Source organism: Bos indicus x Bos taurus, chromosome 3, assembly GCF_003369695.1.
Source record: "Bos indicus x Bos taurus breed Angus x Brahman F1 hybrid chromosome 3, Bos_hybrid_MaternalHap_v2.0, whole genome shotgun sequence".
In the NCBI taxonomy this organism is placed as follows: domain Eukaryota; kingdom Metazoa; phylum Chordata; class Mammalia; order Artiodactyla; family Bovidae; genus Bos; species Bos indicus x Bos taurus.
The window spans coordinates 102,614,624-102,630,427 of NC_040078.1; the positions used below are offsets into that span (position 1 = coordinate 102,614,624).

The window sequence follows — 15,804 nt, forward strand, 5'->3', positions numbered from 1 at the left end:
AATGTTATCCTGAAGCCTATTTCACACCTACAGCAGCTGACAAGCTGTATATCATTCCCCAGCCACCTCCACCACCCACTCCAGCCAGAGACTCGAGAGCCATCCGCGACACCTCCCCCCGCCACCCCCCGCCTCCTGCCCCACATTCAACCCTTCACCATGTCCTGTCTACTCGGCCTCCCTAAATAGCACTCGAATCCCTCCTCTCCACCTCCACCACTGCCTTCCTTGTCCAGGCCTCCATTACCTCTCTGCCACACGCACCCTGCATCACCATGTCCCCTGGCGACAATCCTTGCACGGCTCTCCACCAGTCTGAGTCTAAATCTGAACTGCCCAGCCTGGTCCTCCGCACCCCTACCTGGCTGGACACTCACCAGGTTTTGGCTTGCTCACGCCAGTCACTCTTGGACAACCAGCACCGAGGGCAGGGCACCGGGGCCTCCGCTCCTTCCTGGAAAGAGGGAAAAGGACGAGGAAACGTTAAGAACAGCACCGCAGCAGAACATGTACTGACACAGAAAGACATTCAAAATGTGCTGTTTATGCAGGGGCGGAAAAAGCAGGTTATGGGACTGTTCAAGCAGGACGATCTCCATTTAGTAAAAATGCCCATCTCTTCGCTTAATTCACTCACTCCTTCCAGGCTCCTGAGCCCCTACTATGCGCCAGCCTTTCTGCCAGGCACCCTGTATAGAGCCGTGAACAACACAGAGCAAGCCCCTGACCTCGGGAGAAAATCTTGTGTCCAAGCTCCTTAGCGTGACCTTCCAGCACAGCAATTCTGCCCACCCACCTCTGCAGCCCCACCTGGCCGTGCTCCCTTGCCAGCCAGCCAGCCTGACAATTTCCTCTTCTGATCCTCACATGTGCCATACTCTTACAGTCTCTCAGCCTTGCCTGGGCCCTGCTGCACTGCCAGGACTGCACTCCCCACCTGTTCTAGCCAGTGACCCTTCGGTTCTCAGAGCCAAGGGCACTTTCTCAGGGAGGCCTTCCAGGATGTCCCAGGCTACACACTTGGACCTTGCCTCGGAGCACTGACCACAGATGTGATGATTTATTTATTTACACAATTGCTGAGTGGCCGCTGAGTCACAACCATAATAAGCTTGGTGCGTGCCGGCTCAGCTCCAGGTCCCCAGCTCCCAGCAGAAAGCCAGCGCATAGTAGGTGCTCTGTCAATATATGCTAACTGGGCAGATGGACACATGAATGAGTTCACGGAAAACAGCCCAACCTGGGGAGAACCGCGCCAGCATGCATGGAGCCTTCAAAGAAGCTTCAGAAGCAATGTTTATTTTTGACTCTGTGCTGCTCTATAATTTCTAAAATGAAGGTGTGCCCCTGGATGCCTCTTCCACTGGCACACACACAGTGACAGGGCCCGGCCCCGTCCTTCTGGAACCATTATTGAGCCCCGACCTGGAGTGGGTCCCCTCCTGGGTGGGGGAAGGGTCTGACCTGCCCACAGCTCTCACAGCCCCCTCCCCACTGCTCAGCAACCATCTCCCTGCTGCCCGCTCCACTCGGGCTGCACCTTGCACGGGTTTCTCCTTGGTCTCACGCTGCCACGCACACAGGGATCCTGCCCAACACAGCAGTTCCACCCTGGCTCCTCCCCAAACAGATCCATAGGACTGGGTCAGGGAGCCCCCAAGGCCAACCCCCCACACCTGGCACCTGGGAATCAGCCTCACTTGAGACTGACCACCTCTGCAACACAGGGGACATCCTCAGGCCAGAGCCCCATCCTGACTGACCAGGACAGGCCTAGCCAGCCCAGGACCATTCATGCTGACCCTGAAGCTCACATCCTCTCCTACCTCCATTGCCCCCTCCCCCAAGAGCCCAAAGCCCTGGGCCTCGGGATGGTCACACGCTTCCTGCCCCCAGCCCACCGGCTTCTCCATAAAGCTCCCTGTGGCCCCTGCTCCCAGCACACAGGCTGCCAGGTGGGTCTGGCCAGACAAACCAGCTTCCATGTCCCAAACTCAAAGGCCCATTTGTCTGGGGACGCTCACTGGGGCCTCACAGGGCCAGGTGTGAAGCTGTCAGCTCCACCGTTGCTCAGGGACCCTGGGGCAGAGTCCAAGGCAGAGAATGGGGAGGGTCCCCCAAGCCAGCTGCACTATGACCACGCCCAGGGCCACACCAGGAGCCCTGGGCCTGGTGCTTGGACCTAAGCTGAGCAGGAGCCACACCTGGATAGAGGGGGATGTGCCCCTAATGGCCTGGAGGTGGGTCAGAGGACAGACAAAGCAGGCAGAGAACCTTGCCCGTGGAAAGACCCTGAAGCACAAACAGGATTCCAGAAGAGCTAGAACAGCACCTGGAGCCACCAGTGCCCAAAACAACCTAAGAGAGTGATCGGAATCACCCGTCAGGGTCACCTGCAGAGCTCCCAGAACCACCCCAGACACAGCATCAGCCAGGCCTGCCAGGCACACCCAGGAGACCAACGGGAGAGCTATTCAGAAAGGGCCTGGCTGGTACCGGACCCAAGTTAGGAATCACCAGCTGGCACCCACAAAGGCCTCAGGAGCGAGATTGGCATTTGTGACCAGGATCAGGTGAGCAGGCCTTGGCACTAAGCCAGGGCTGGCCCCTGGCAGGGCTCTCTATCATTTGCCAAGTCTGGAAGCCGGCCTGGCAGCAGGATCAGAAGCAAGTTGAAGTCTAGAGGAGCATGGACACTTCTCTCAAGCGGCTCCCAGGCAGCCCCCATAGCTGCACCAGAACAGTTCCCGGAAGTAGCTGAAACACTGCCAAGGAGCCAAATGACTGTTCACAGATCTGAACACTGGGGACAGAGTCTGGGTACATCTGGACCTCAGAGGCAGACACCTCATCTGACGCCCAGGGCCAGGGCAGGTGGGGAGACAGGGGATCCAACACGCTGAGGCCGCCCCTTCTCAGAATCCCCTTCCCCCGTTCCCAACGTCTCTTCCCCAGGGCTTCATCCTCTAGTCTTCTCACACTAGCCCACCTGAACGTCAGATACACCTGAGCAACACGCATGATCCCAGGGATGGCATGAGGGCTGAGGGCTGAGGGCTAGGCACTCTCCAGCCTGCGAACCAAAGCTCAGAATTGCAGCTACTTTAGGTGAGCAGATGCCCAAAGAGTTTTAAAAGCCCTTCCCACTGTGATTCTGATGGGCTGGGTTTGCACCGCCCCCTTTGATGATTATTATAATAAGAACTGCTAACACTGAGACAGCAATACTTACTAGATGCCAGGCCCTATTCTAAGCACTTTCTGCATATTAACTTCAATCTTCGAACCACCGCACAAGATATGGACTTCTGCTATATCCACTTTGACAAAAGGGAAAACAAATTCAGAGATGCTAAGCAACTTGCTCAAGGTCACACTGCTATTAAGTGATTTTGAACCCATCAGTTTGAAACTAGAGTCTGCACTTTTTACCAGTGAGGCTGTCTTCTCTTGGGCACAGCTCTACACGCTCTCATATAACTCTCCATCCTTCCTCAGACTTCTCCCCCAAGCTCCAGATTCTCACACACATCTCCCTCCTAAAAGACCCCCTCATCCCACCCTCAAATGCTCCAAGCATCTCAAAGGCCAACAGGTCGAACCATGAGCTTATTATCTGCCTCTCCCCAAATCCACCTTTCATCCCCAAGTCCCTGGCTCAGTGAAAGCCCTACCCAGTCACTCCAAGGAACCTAGACCCCTTCCTCTCCCTCACTCCCACATCCAATAAATCATCCTGTCCTAATAAACGTGTGCCTTCTAAATGGCTCCATGCTACCAAACCACCATTCTCTCTCATCTGACTTACCTTCACCCTTCTCCTCACTGGGTATCCTGTTTCTATTTACTTCCCACAGCCACAGAATCCTCTTCTGGAAACATGAATCTGATCACAGCACATTCCACACACCCCTCCCTTTCATTCAAGCTTTAATTATTTGGTGTTTCCCTTTTGTATTCTCAGAGTAAAGTCATAGTTACTTAACATGGCATTAGATTTGCTCTATCTCCGAACACACCACAAGTGATAAGACCTCTGGGTGTTTAGACATACTTTTTTTTTTCCTGCTTGGAGTGCCTTTTCTTCAGTTGGAAAACTCCTATTCATCCCTCAAACCCCAATTCAGATAGCCCATTTTCTTGGTCTTCTTTGGGACTCATCTCATCTTGATCTCTGAACTTGTGGTGAACTCCTCCAATCTTCTAACCTCAGTTCAGAATGGTGGCTGCTTTAGGTGAAGCTGATGCTGGGCTTAACCTTAGCAGTTCCTAAGAAGTGGGCTGCTTCTTCTACACAGCAGTTAGTCCCATAGGAGGCATGGCAGCCCAGCTGAAAGTGCCTGGCCTAGAGTCTGGCACACAGTCAGCAATCAATAAGAGGTTACTGAATTGCTCTGCATTCTCATGATGCAGTCTGTTCCCCCAGGGACCATGAGCTTCTCAACGGCAGGGCCCTGGCTGCAAGCTTGGTCCAAGCACACAGCAGTATCAGTCACACCAGAAGCAATAGCCACTGCTGCTGATACACTGCCACACAGGGGATTCCCACGACAGCCTTGGCAACCAGCTAGGGTTGGACGACCTCTTCCATTTTATAGGGAGTGAAACTGAGACTCAGGTAGAACAGGATCTCGCCAAGGTCTCAAACTGGAAAGTGGAGGGGCTGTAGTATGTGTCACAGCCTCTGTAGGAAGAGGTCTGGGTCCTATCTCCTGCTGACTGTACTGGACTTCCACAGTCAGGACTGACGAGAACAAGAGTGGAGGGAGCACAGAGAGCAAAGGCCAGCGTTTTGCTGCACATAAACACAATTCCCAAGGAAAGCAGCCAGGCTGCTCTTATTGCAACGCTTCCCCACTCCCCAAAATCCCCTCCCCAACTGCTTCACCAGCACCCAAACCTAGCCTCCTCCCCTAGAAGCCGGGACACCATACACATGCGCGCTATGTGCACGAGGCTGACCAGAGGGGAGGCCAGGAGCTGCAGGAGGAAGGAGAAAGGAAGAAAGTATATGAAAACTATTTTCTTTGTAAAAGGAGAAAAAAGGGAAGAGGAAGAGCAAGGAGAAAACAGAACTACAGAGATGTTTCCAAGGACAAGGGGAAACTGGGCAAGCAAAAATGTAGGAGAAAATGTGTGCACAAGAAAGCATGAGGCTGCACGTGTACACACACCCTTCCTAGGCTGTGCACAGGGGAGCAGTGAGGGTGTAAGCAAGCACGCAGACTGGGACATGGGCGTGCAAACACAGCAGATTTTGAAGCTCTGGCTGCTGCGCAGGCCCAAGTGTGCAAATGAGAGGGCACTGGGGAGACAAGTGGATGTGGAGTGGAGGTGGGGGGGGGGAGGGTGAGCTGAGTGTGGAAAAGGGGGCTGTGAGTGTGTGGCCTGGGCTGGGGCTGCGGATGTGGGGGGCTGTGCTTGGGGAGGCTCACCTACTCCTTCCTGAAGCCCTAGGCTCATTCATACCATCAGTGAAAAACTGGGATTCTCTTGCTCCCTGAAGCAAGAGTTAATAAGGAGCCAAGCATAGAATTTCCTGAGATTTTTCTGACAGAACCTTGCTCTGGATCCCACTGGATGCCATATGCCTCTCAAAGGATCCCTCAGCAGATCTCCTGCCTTCTTGGTGGATCCTTCACCATTGAGGATCCCCCTGGAAGCACCAGCCTTGGATCCTTTTCCAGGCCTCTCACCCCAATGCACTTCTCTGGATTCTCTGGTCAGATCCCACACCAGGTCACTCTGGGAGCCCAAGGGGAGTCTTCATCACCAACACTTTCACAGTCCAGACTCCAGGCCTGCCCCGGGGCGGGGTGGGGGGGGGGCAGGGGAATCCAGAGGACCCTACCACCCACTCCTGCCAGCAGCCTCCTTTCCATGTTACTGCTCAGACAGGTACCCGGCACCCACCCATCAACCTGTTCCAACTTGGGGGCCCTGCACTGGGGGTTGGGGGGTGTTGAAAAGAGGAGGAAAAACTAGCCCCATCCCCCACCCTGGGGTGGAAGAACCAGAGGGGCAGCATTCCAAAGGAACGAGGAGGAGGTCTGGGTCTCTGCAAAGGGGCGGCAGAGATTCCTGTCCGTGGGAGACAGAGACACTAAGAGACCAGCAAGAGACCCGACAGAGACCAGGGAAGGGAGACCCAGAGATGGGGGAGGGAGCAGAGAGACCTGAGAAGAGAGAGCAGAAAGCCGGGAAGAGCACAGAGACCCAGGGAAAGAACACAGAGACCCAAGAGAAGGAACACAGAGACCCGGCAAAGAGCCCTGAGAACCGGGAGAAAGAACACAGAGACCCAGCGAGAGAGAGCAGGGAGACCCCGGAGGGAGTCGCAGACAGCAGAGAGACCCGGGGATTGCTTGGGGGGTGGAGTGGGTTGAAAGTGGGAGGCCGCGACACGGGGAGACAGAGATCCAGAGGCTTTGAAGGGCGTAGAGAGACGGAAACACGGAGGGAAAAGGAGAAATAAGCCGAGACAGGATCGTGGGCACAGCGATGAGGACCGGGGCACACCAACACGGGACGGGACGCCGGGCGGCGACTGAGTGAACTTTCCGGAGCGGGTCCGAGTGGACACGTCCTCACGGGACAGGTCGCCCCAGGGCCTTCGGGTCACTGCACCCGGGGAGGGGCGGGTACAGCCCGGCCCAGCGCCTCCCCGGCCCGCGCCGGCGACCTGGGTTGGGGGTGGGGAGGTGGGGGTTTCCAAACTCGCGCCCCGCGCACCCCGGGACGGCACGTGCGCCCGGGCCGCGAGCAAGACGGGGGCGCGGCGGCTGCGGATCCCCCGCCGGCTGGGAGGGGGCGCCTGTGTGGCGGGGGTGGGGGCGCGGCCTGGACCCGCCCGGAGCTGGGGAGGCGGTGGGAGGCTGAGGGCCGCCCCCGGAGCGTGTCCGCGCCGGTGGTGGGGGCACACGAGGCGGGACCCAGGAGGGGGAGCCCCGACGCAAAAGGGAAACTTTGCGCTGGGCGGGGGGTGGGGGGGCGGCGCGGGCTGCGGCTCAGGTGCGGCGGGAGGGAGGGGGCGAGGCGGAGAAAGGAGAAGGCGGCGAGGGGCGGCAGGGAGCTAGCCAGCCGGCGGCAGGGTGATGGTGGGGGGGTCCGTCTGCCGCGGGGTAATGCGGGGAGGAGCCGCCGGGCTTGGTGGGGGCGCTTAGCCGAGGCGGCGGGCGCGGCAGGTGGGGGCGCGGCCCGGCCTAAGCGGCGCCCCCGGCCCCCCGGGACCGCCCCCAGCTCTGCTCTGAGAACGCGGGGAGAGGGCGGGGGAGTGGAGAAGGGACCGATGCGGAGGGAACTGGAAGGGGGCCCGGGGGTCACTCACCGCCTATCCAGGGGCCGTCGGTCCGCATGTCCCCCCCAAGCCTCTGGGGCCGCTGCTCCTGCTCCTCTTCTGCCGCCGCCGCCGCCACCGGATCCCACTCCCGCCACCGCCACCCGAGCTGGAGCCGGAGCCGGAGCTGGAGCCGCCGCCTCTGCCGCCGCCGCCACCGATTCCGCCGCTCCCGCGCCAGCTCCAGCCGCGTGCCCGCGCCCACGCCCGCGCCCCTGCCCCTGCCGTGCGCGTCCCCGGCGCCGCCCCTCCCCTCGTGCACTCTCGCTCGTAGAGCTGCTGAGCCGCGTAGGCCCGAGACCGCAACCCAACCCCGCGTCTAAACCGACCCGGACCCCAGTACAGAACCGGAACCCCAATAATAAGCATGGGCAGACCCAAACTTCCATACGAAGTCCGGATCCTACTATAGGCTTCCAATCCAAATGTGAGCCTGATATTACTCTAGGACCCCATTTTCTCTCCATAGAGATCTGAACCTGCTATTGAGCCCGGACCCACCCCAACTCAATAGTAAGTCCAGACCCCTAAATCTGCCGTGAAATTGGCTCGAGTAGTAGTTTTAATCTGAACCCCTATATTAAACTGAAATACCAATTCTTAGGCTAAAACCCCGTTATCACCTCTACTTGACCGTGACCCCAGCATCAACTCTGGTCCTTAAATGGACCCCAGTACCAGTGCTGAGCCCCAATCCCTGTGTGAACCTTAAAGTCCAATAGCTACCTTGCTATGGTAGCTACCCAGCACTTTTTTGTGAACCCCAAGCCTTTCCATAAAACTCTTAATACTGCAGTCCCAGCCCCAGGTCAATACCAACATGCTGTGATTGAGTCCCCAGAAAAGGACCCTAATACAAATACTGACTTCAGACCTCGTCCATTTGAGGGGCCATTTAAGACCCTAACTTGACTCACCTCTAGTGGTAATCTTGGAACGTAGGATTTATGAGACTGGCTTTGTAGAAGCTCCATACAAATTCACTGCAGCCCCATACTCACTCTACTCCTCTGACCCGATGTCAACCCCAACCTGAGGCTGGCCAGCGCCCCAAAATCAACAACGCCAACTGGGGTCGACCTGAGTCAGGTCCTGAATTGGCCCTTAGTTCACCGCTAAATAGTGTCCTCCAAGCCTGATATAAACCTCAGTATTGAATTTCTGACTCCTCATATCAAACTTAAATGCTGACCCTATAAAATCTCTGGCTAAACCAATAACTTACCAAAAGATTTACTACAGGTCCTAACTCATAGGAACTTGGTGAGCTCCAAACCAAGAGACACACCTTGGCACCAAAGCCTCTGATCTCAGACCTACTGTGCAGTCCATATCACATCAGCCCTCTCCTGCCTGCCCCCCTCATGAAAGATGGGGAGCCTACCCTGACTGCCTAGGTCAGATGAGGACCCCTATGGGGCCTCTGATCTGTGGGGTCTCTGTGATATCTCTGTGAGTCTGAGGGTCAGGTGAGAAATAAAGTCTGGAGATTGTTGAAGCACCTGGATTCCAGGAGCACAATGTGATGTGCAGGGCAGAGGTAGAGGTGGGGGGTCTGGGGCTAGGAGCTGAGTGGAGTTATGGTTACCACCTAATTCACTGCCTGCTTTTGCCCAGGACTTGAATTTAGAGGCGGTGTGTGTGCGCCCCCTCGTGTGTGAGAAGGGGATGGGAGTGATTCTGGGCAAACAGTCAGATCCGGATTCCAGATGACAAACGGATCAAAAATGAACATTCTTAGTCTGTGGTTTTTTATCCACTGATAATTTTGGTGTCCTGTGGAGGAGGTATTGCAAGTTTTGTGCATCTTTAGACATTTTGGCCTGTTTTTCAGAAGTGGAGTGAGTTTAGGCTTCGGGGGAGGGTTTCTTCTAAATTTAAAAAAGTATACTTTCCGGCCAGTGATGCCTGCTCCTTGCTGACTCGTGAAAACAGTTCTTCTTGGCTTCAGTGGCCTATATTCCTTCCCTGATTGCCATTTCTCAGTCTCTTTTTTACCATCTCCTATTCCTCCCAGGATCTGTCTACACTGTCCCTTCTTGCTCTCTGCCCATGGACCGTCTCTACCACCACCAACCAAATGCTGATGACTTCCAAATCTGTCTCCCTGGTATGGGTCTCCTGGGCAAGAATACTGGAGTGGGTTGCCATTCCCTTCTCTAGGGGATCTTTCCAACTCAGGAATCAAACCCAGATCTCCTGCATTGCAGGCAGGTTCTTTATTGTCTGAGCCACCAGGGAAGCAATGTTCTGAGTATTTCCAAGAGTCTTCTCTAGACCACTCCTCAGTTGTTGGTCAGGTAAACTGAATTCACTGTCTCTCCCACCCCAGATCTGCTAGCCCCCAGCAGTCCCCTCTCAGGCAGCAGCACCTCATTCAATCAGTCACTGGACCAGAAACAGGGCATCTTCCCTCTGCACCCTCATCTAATGCAACCTGTAAAATTTGAAATATAGAAAGGGGCTAGAGATCATCCCAAGGGAGGTGAGCGAGAGTGGGGATGGAGAGAGAATAAGGGAGGAGGGGAGGAGATGGGAAAGAGACAGAGATAGCTTTTGACTTTTGGGCTTCAGTTCACACAAAAATCTCTCACACATAGTCATAAAAAACACCTCTTAAGACTTACTCTGTGGGACTTCCCTGTAGTTTAGTGACTAGGACTTTGAACTCCCAATACAGGGGGCCTAGGTTCAAGCCCTGGGAACCTAGGGCTCTAGGTTCCTCTAGTCTGGGAACTAGATCCCACATGCCACAATTGAAGATCCCATGGACCTAAACTAAAAAGATACTGCATGCCACAGCTGAGACTCAGCACAGCCAAATAAATAAATAAAATATTTTTTAAAAAAGATGTCAGTCAGTGACAGTGGCTTCACACACACACACACACACACACACACACACACACACACTATATATATATATATATATATATATATATAAGAAGACTCTATGTTGAGTGGGGTCAGTCCCCTGGAAACAATGGTACCTATTTGGAGCCATCACTTCCTCCAGGGAGCTACCTCTAACCTCTTGCTGAGTGGGGTCTTGCCTGCCCAAACTCTAAACTCTGGGTGTCACCACCGTTAGTATCTGTGTCTGCCCCCCACCTTAAAGGTGGTGGGTTCCTTGAGGACAGGGCAGGAGGAAGGAGCCTGCCTTGTCCACTGCCGCACCCCAGTGGCCAGTACTGGGCCCTGATACACAAAAGCTGCTCAGTAGATTTGTATTAAAGGATTGAAAAGATAGATTTTCCCCTTCTGTGCTCAGGGACCATCAGACATAAGTGACCAGGTGAGGAAGGCTCCCTGACCAACCCTCAGATCTCTTCCACACTTGGGGCTTCTGTTGGCCTGGCCTGGCCTGAGAGGGGCTTGTGGTGTTTGCTGACCTGTTGCCTGCAGACTGGGCCTCAGTGGGTCTGCAGCTCTGACAGCCCAGTTCCCTCAGCTCAGCAGTGCCTGGTCTATGAACCTAATACTTGGAAAGCCCTATGGGCCAAGGGCCTTACTCGCCTGTGGCTGAAGTCGGCAGCCCCACTCAATGCTACACCAACCAGGCTCTTGCTTCAACCCCGTCAGGGACACAGGGTTCTCAGAACCTCAAACCATTGGTCTCCAGCCCCCTGCTCGCCCATCTTTCAGAACCATGCGTGGTTCAGGTGTTTGCTGAGGTGGGGCATGAGACTGGCTGCAAGCAGCCGGCCCAGACCTCAGTGTGCCCAGCGCCTGGGACTAGACACAAGGCCGAGGTAAAAGAACCAGAGGCCTAGGCCCTGGGGGCATGTGGACGAGAGCCTCAGGTGGCTGGGCCTGTGCGTGCCTGAGCACTGTGGAAGGAGAGGAGCCAAGACTCGGTCCAGACTGCCAAACTCTGAGCTTGGGGTCCATGTGGACTTGACCTGCTGCCCTGCTCCTGGGCCTCGCGGGGAGGGACGTCCTTGTGCTCATCTGTGAAGGCCGAGCGCTACCACGTGGTAGGTCTGTGTCTGCCGGGCTCCAGCCCCAGGGGGGCAGGGTGGGGGGAGAGCCAGATGTCAGCTCCCACTCACTGTTCACCCTTTGTCCAGGTCCTGGGCCCACTGGACATTCTGCTCCAACTCATGACGTAAATACAGCTCTTAGTCATCTCTTAGTGGGTCTAAATCAAATTAAATTCAGCCTGAGTCCCTACCCACCAGATTTGTGAAAATTCCATATCACTCACAGCTCTCCTTCACCTCCCTCCAGTGATCCAAAAACGCCGAGGGGCTCACGCAGCCCCAAAGATGCTCAGTCTGTGGTCCTCTTTGAGGAGAAAGGCTGAGGTCTGTTTCAGGCTGGCGCTGCTGTTGCAGACATCAGCCGTCCCTGCCCTGGGGCTTCCACTGTGTGTCCCCTATCTGCAGGGCCACTCCCCCACCCCTGGCTCTTTATGGGGGTTTCCCTCACAGACCCTCAAAGTCGCAGCCCTTAGTCCTTGGTGTTTGCAGTCACACATAGTCATTTTCTGGGGGTGGGGGGTGCATGCCAGAGTGGGATGGGGAACGCCTGTCCTCCTGCCCCCCTCTTCGATGCTGGGGAACCAACTCCCTAAGACTCGGTGGTGTTCTCTCTCTCAGCCCAGTCAGAAAGAACTCAGACGCCAGCACCACAAAACTGTGTACCATCTCAGGTGTTGAGTGGGAGGAAAAAGGCTCCGGCCTTGGAACGCAAAAGCCTGGCTAATGCCTTTCACTCCTGCCTGGTGAGTCACTCTGCAGGGGAGCGGAGGGCGGGAGAGCAGGGGGCTGGGAGCGGGGAGGGTGTGTGTGTAAATGAGACAGGAGTTAATATCTCAATAGAACACTCTGATGATGACTTCCCCTCAAGCTCTGAGAAAATAGTGGGGACACCCCCACTCTCAATTATCAAATCCAGAAACCCACCCTGTCTGTTCTTTCCTTTCTCCCTCCTGAGGTGCGCCCCCCAGTGGCAAGTGGGCTGACCCCATTTGCAGCCTCTTTACTGTTTCATTCCTATCAACTCTCCGTCACGCTCAAGTCTCTCCCATCCTAAAAACTCCCCTCCCTTGACTCCACCAGCCCCTCCAGAGTGGGAGAGGTGGAGCGTTTCTCTGTTCTCCATCCTTGCGAACCCAAGAGCTGTTGACACAGGGAGCCTCCACTCTCCCGTCTCCTGTGCATACTCAGCCCACTGTGACGTGCATTCTGGGACCATCACTCCACTGAAGTTGCTCTTGACACGATGACTACCTGGGCTTCCCAGGTGGCACTAGTGGTAAAGAACCTGCCTGCCAATGCGGGAGACCCGGGTTCGATCCCTGGGTCGGGAAGATCCCCTGGAGAAGGAAATGGCGACCCACTCCATTATTCTTGCCTAGAGAATTCCATGGACAGAGGAGGCTGGCAGGCTATGGTCCATAGTGTCACAAAGAGTCGGACACAACTGAAGCGACTTGGCATGCATGCACAATGACTATTCGCCTGCCTACTGCCCAGTCCCACAGCCATGCCTGTTTGCAGCTTAGTGGACTTCTCTGTGGTCTTTTCCACTTCCTGCCCTCTGCCTGGGTGCCTTCGGTGCCAGTGCTCACAGACCAGCTCTGACCTCGTTACATCCCCATCAGCAGGCTGCTAGGCCCCCTGTTCTTACCCTCAACACTGGCCTCAACCATCCCTACCCCAGCACCTGCTGCTCCCACCTTGCTCAGGGAGCCTGGAGATGAGATGACTGTTGGGTCTCAGATTTCCCCGCTGCGGGCCTGTGTTCTCCTAATGTACCCGCTCTCTCCTGCCTTCACTTTTCTTCTTGTCCCACCTACATGCCAAGGCCTAATGTTTTAATTACACTCTTGTCAATCCCCTGAGCCCCTTTGCCTCTCTGCCTTTTGATGGTATCTGTCTGGCAGACCCCCAGCTCCAGACGCGCCCTCCTGTCCGCCTTCTTGTGCTCGCTCAAGCAGCCAAGTAACCCCACGGGTCAGAGTGCTGTTCCCATAAATCACAGCTGCTAACTGCACGCGGGCCCTCCGCACCTTTCTCCCCACAGCTTGGAACCCCACCTCTCTGCAATGGCTGTTTTCAACCTTCACCATTCTCTTTAAGCCTCCAACCAGCCCATTTCCTCCTTGCTGGCAGATGTGACCTGGCCTGCTCCTTTGTAGGATTAAAGCTGCAGACAGGAACCCCCCAGTGCCTTACTAGCACAGTCACACATCTCCCTACACCCCCCCACCCTCGCTGCTTCAGAGGAAACACCCCTCCTCCCATCTCCTGCCCATCCTTGACAGCCTCTCTCTGTTATCCCCTCTTTCTCTGAGTTCTCTAGCCACCCCACCCCTGCCCCGCACCTTACCTGGATCTTTTCCACCAACCTGTCCCTGCAACCTTAACCCTGGCTGCCTTCCCACCATTGGCCGTTGGGCATTCCTGTCCACTCAGGCATTCAGTCAAACATTGCTTTCACCTCCCACAACTTCCCCAGAGCATAACATTTGAACGGGGTCCTCCATGCCACAAAACACGATGGGCATTTTCCCCCAGCATTCATCTTACTAATCGTCTTGATTACTAAACTCCTAAAACATTAGCTTCTTTGAGTCCCTTGATACCATACTCTCCTGGTTTGTCTCTTTGGTCTCCTTCTCAGGCTTCTTTGTAGGGTCACCCTCCTCCCCTAAAGGCTTGTGTTCCTCGAGCTCATTCCTAGGCCTTTCTCCCTCTCATTGTGGACCCTCCCTGGTGATCTCATCTGTGCTACCACTTCGATTACCACTCATCTGCTGATGATTCACACCTTTATGCATCCAGCCTGGAGAACTTCCTGTTCTCCTGACCAGGAGGATCCTAGCCAACAGCCTCGTCATCTCTACTTCCATCTCTCAGAGGACCTCAACCTGAACATGTCTGAGACCTAACACACGGTTCTCATTCTCTTGGGGGTTCTCTGTCTTGGTGAATGGCACCATTGTCCACCTAATGGGCCAACCAGAATCCTAGGAACCATCCCCAGATCCTGTTTACTTTCCTCCAAAGCACCTCTAATCTACCCCATTCTCTTCATCTCTAGCAGTACTTCACTGGTCCAAGCTACTGTTAGCTCTTATCTGGACTCCTACGGTGGCTCCTAACTGATCTCACTACGTCTGCCCCGCCCTGCTCCAGTCTTATCATGTCACTCACTCCCCTTTTAAAACCTTCTAATGACTTCCCATTGCTCTGGGATAAAGAGCCAACTCCTTAGCAAGTACTAAAGGCCCTCCCTTGCCCGCCTCCCACATCATCCAGCACCATGCTCCCCACTGCTCAGTGCCCTGCATCTGCGCTAGGTTCCTTTCAATTCCTCAGATACTTGTGTCCCCACCCGCCCCAGCCACCAGGCCTTTGCACATTCTCTTTAAAAAATATTTATTTATTTGGCTATGCCAGGACTTAGTTTCAACAAGCGGGATCTTTAGTTGCGACAGTGAACTCTTAGTTGCAGTGTGCAGGATCTAGTTCCCCCATCAGAGACTGAAGCCGGGCCCCCTACATTGGGAATGTGGAGTCTTAGCCACTGGACCACCAGGGAAGTCCCTGAACCATTCTTTGTAGAAGACTTTTCTACTCCATCACTTCACCTTTTAGTTCATTCTTCAACTTTTGGTGCAAGCATCATTTCCTTGGGGTAGCCTTCCCTGATGTAGGTCAGAGTTGTTTGTTAGACATTCTTACAGTGTCTTGTTTCTTCCACACGTAATTATGCAAACATATCTCGCTGGGCCCCTCACCCCATCTGGAAGGTGGGTAGAGTCCATGGGGGTTCCCGGCCACGTGGGCATTGGGATTCATAAGTGTAGTAGGGGCTTCTGACCAAGGCTTTGGATCCACAGGTTTATACCACAGACACCTCCAGGTTTCCAAGGGCTCCCCAAAGCTGCCAGTGCCACCAGACACCCAGGCTGAACTGGCCACACTCAGGACAAATCAGTTACTAGGGGCAGGCCAACCTTTGGAGACATACTAGACCTGGCCTGAATTATGCCTGTGGCACTTACAAGCTACCTGGTCTTGGGCAAATTACTTCTCTTGTTTAAGCCTCACGTTCCTCTTCTGTAACAGGGGGATACTACCCACTTTGTAGCATTGTAGGAATGACATAACACTGTGTTTGTAAAGAGCGTCATTTGAGCTTTATATCACAGGTTCTTGAAAATAGAAGCTATTTGATGATTATCAGAATTAGCACAACCAAGACTCTAATAGCATTGGTTTGGAGGACCACTTAAAAGCTAATCCCACTGGGGTCCCATATCCTAGTAATCCTCAGCTACTGTTTTAATGAGTGCCAGCTTCAGCATCCATGAGCCTCCTTCTGCACTTCCTTTCTCCTGATCCAGCTTCACACTGCTGCCTCCCCAGCCTTCGCCTGTAGTCCTGCAGATACCCTCAGCCTCTTCAGAAGGCCTGCCTCCAATTTCTGCCTCACTGAGGACCTGGCAACTGTCT

The 15,804-nt window shown here is 54.8% G+C and overlaps 1 protein-coding gene across 1 annotated transcript in view; it reads right to left on the reverse strand.

The window, feature by feature from the left end:
• Nucleotides 1-7,478, reverse strand: part of PTPRF (protein tyrosine phosphatase, receptor type F) — an 84,330-nt gene extending 76,852 nt beyond the window's left edge. The window contains 2 exon segments of the mRNA XM_027537525.1: nucleotides 378-454; nucleotides 7,328-7,478. The gene's annotated coding sequence lies outside the window, so the exon portion shown is untranslated.
• Between the last annotated feature and the right edge of the window lie 8,326 nt (nucleotides 7,479-15,804).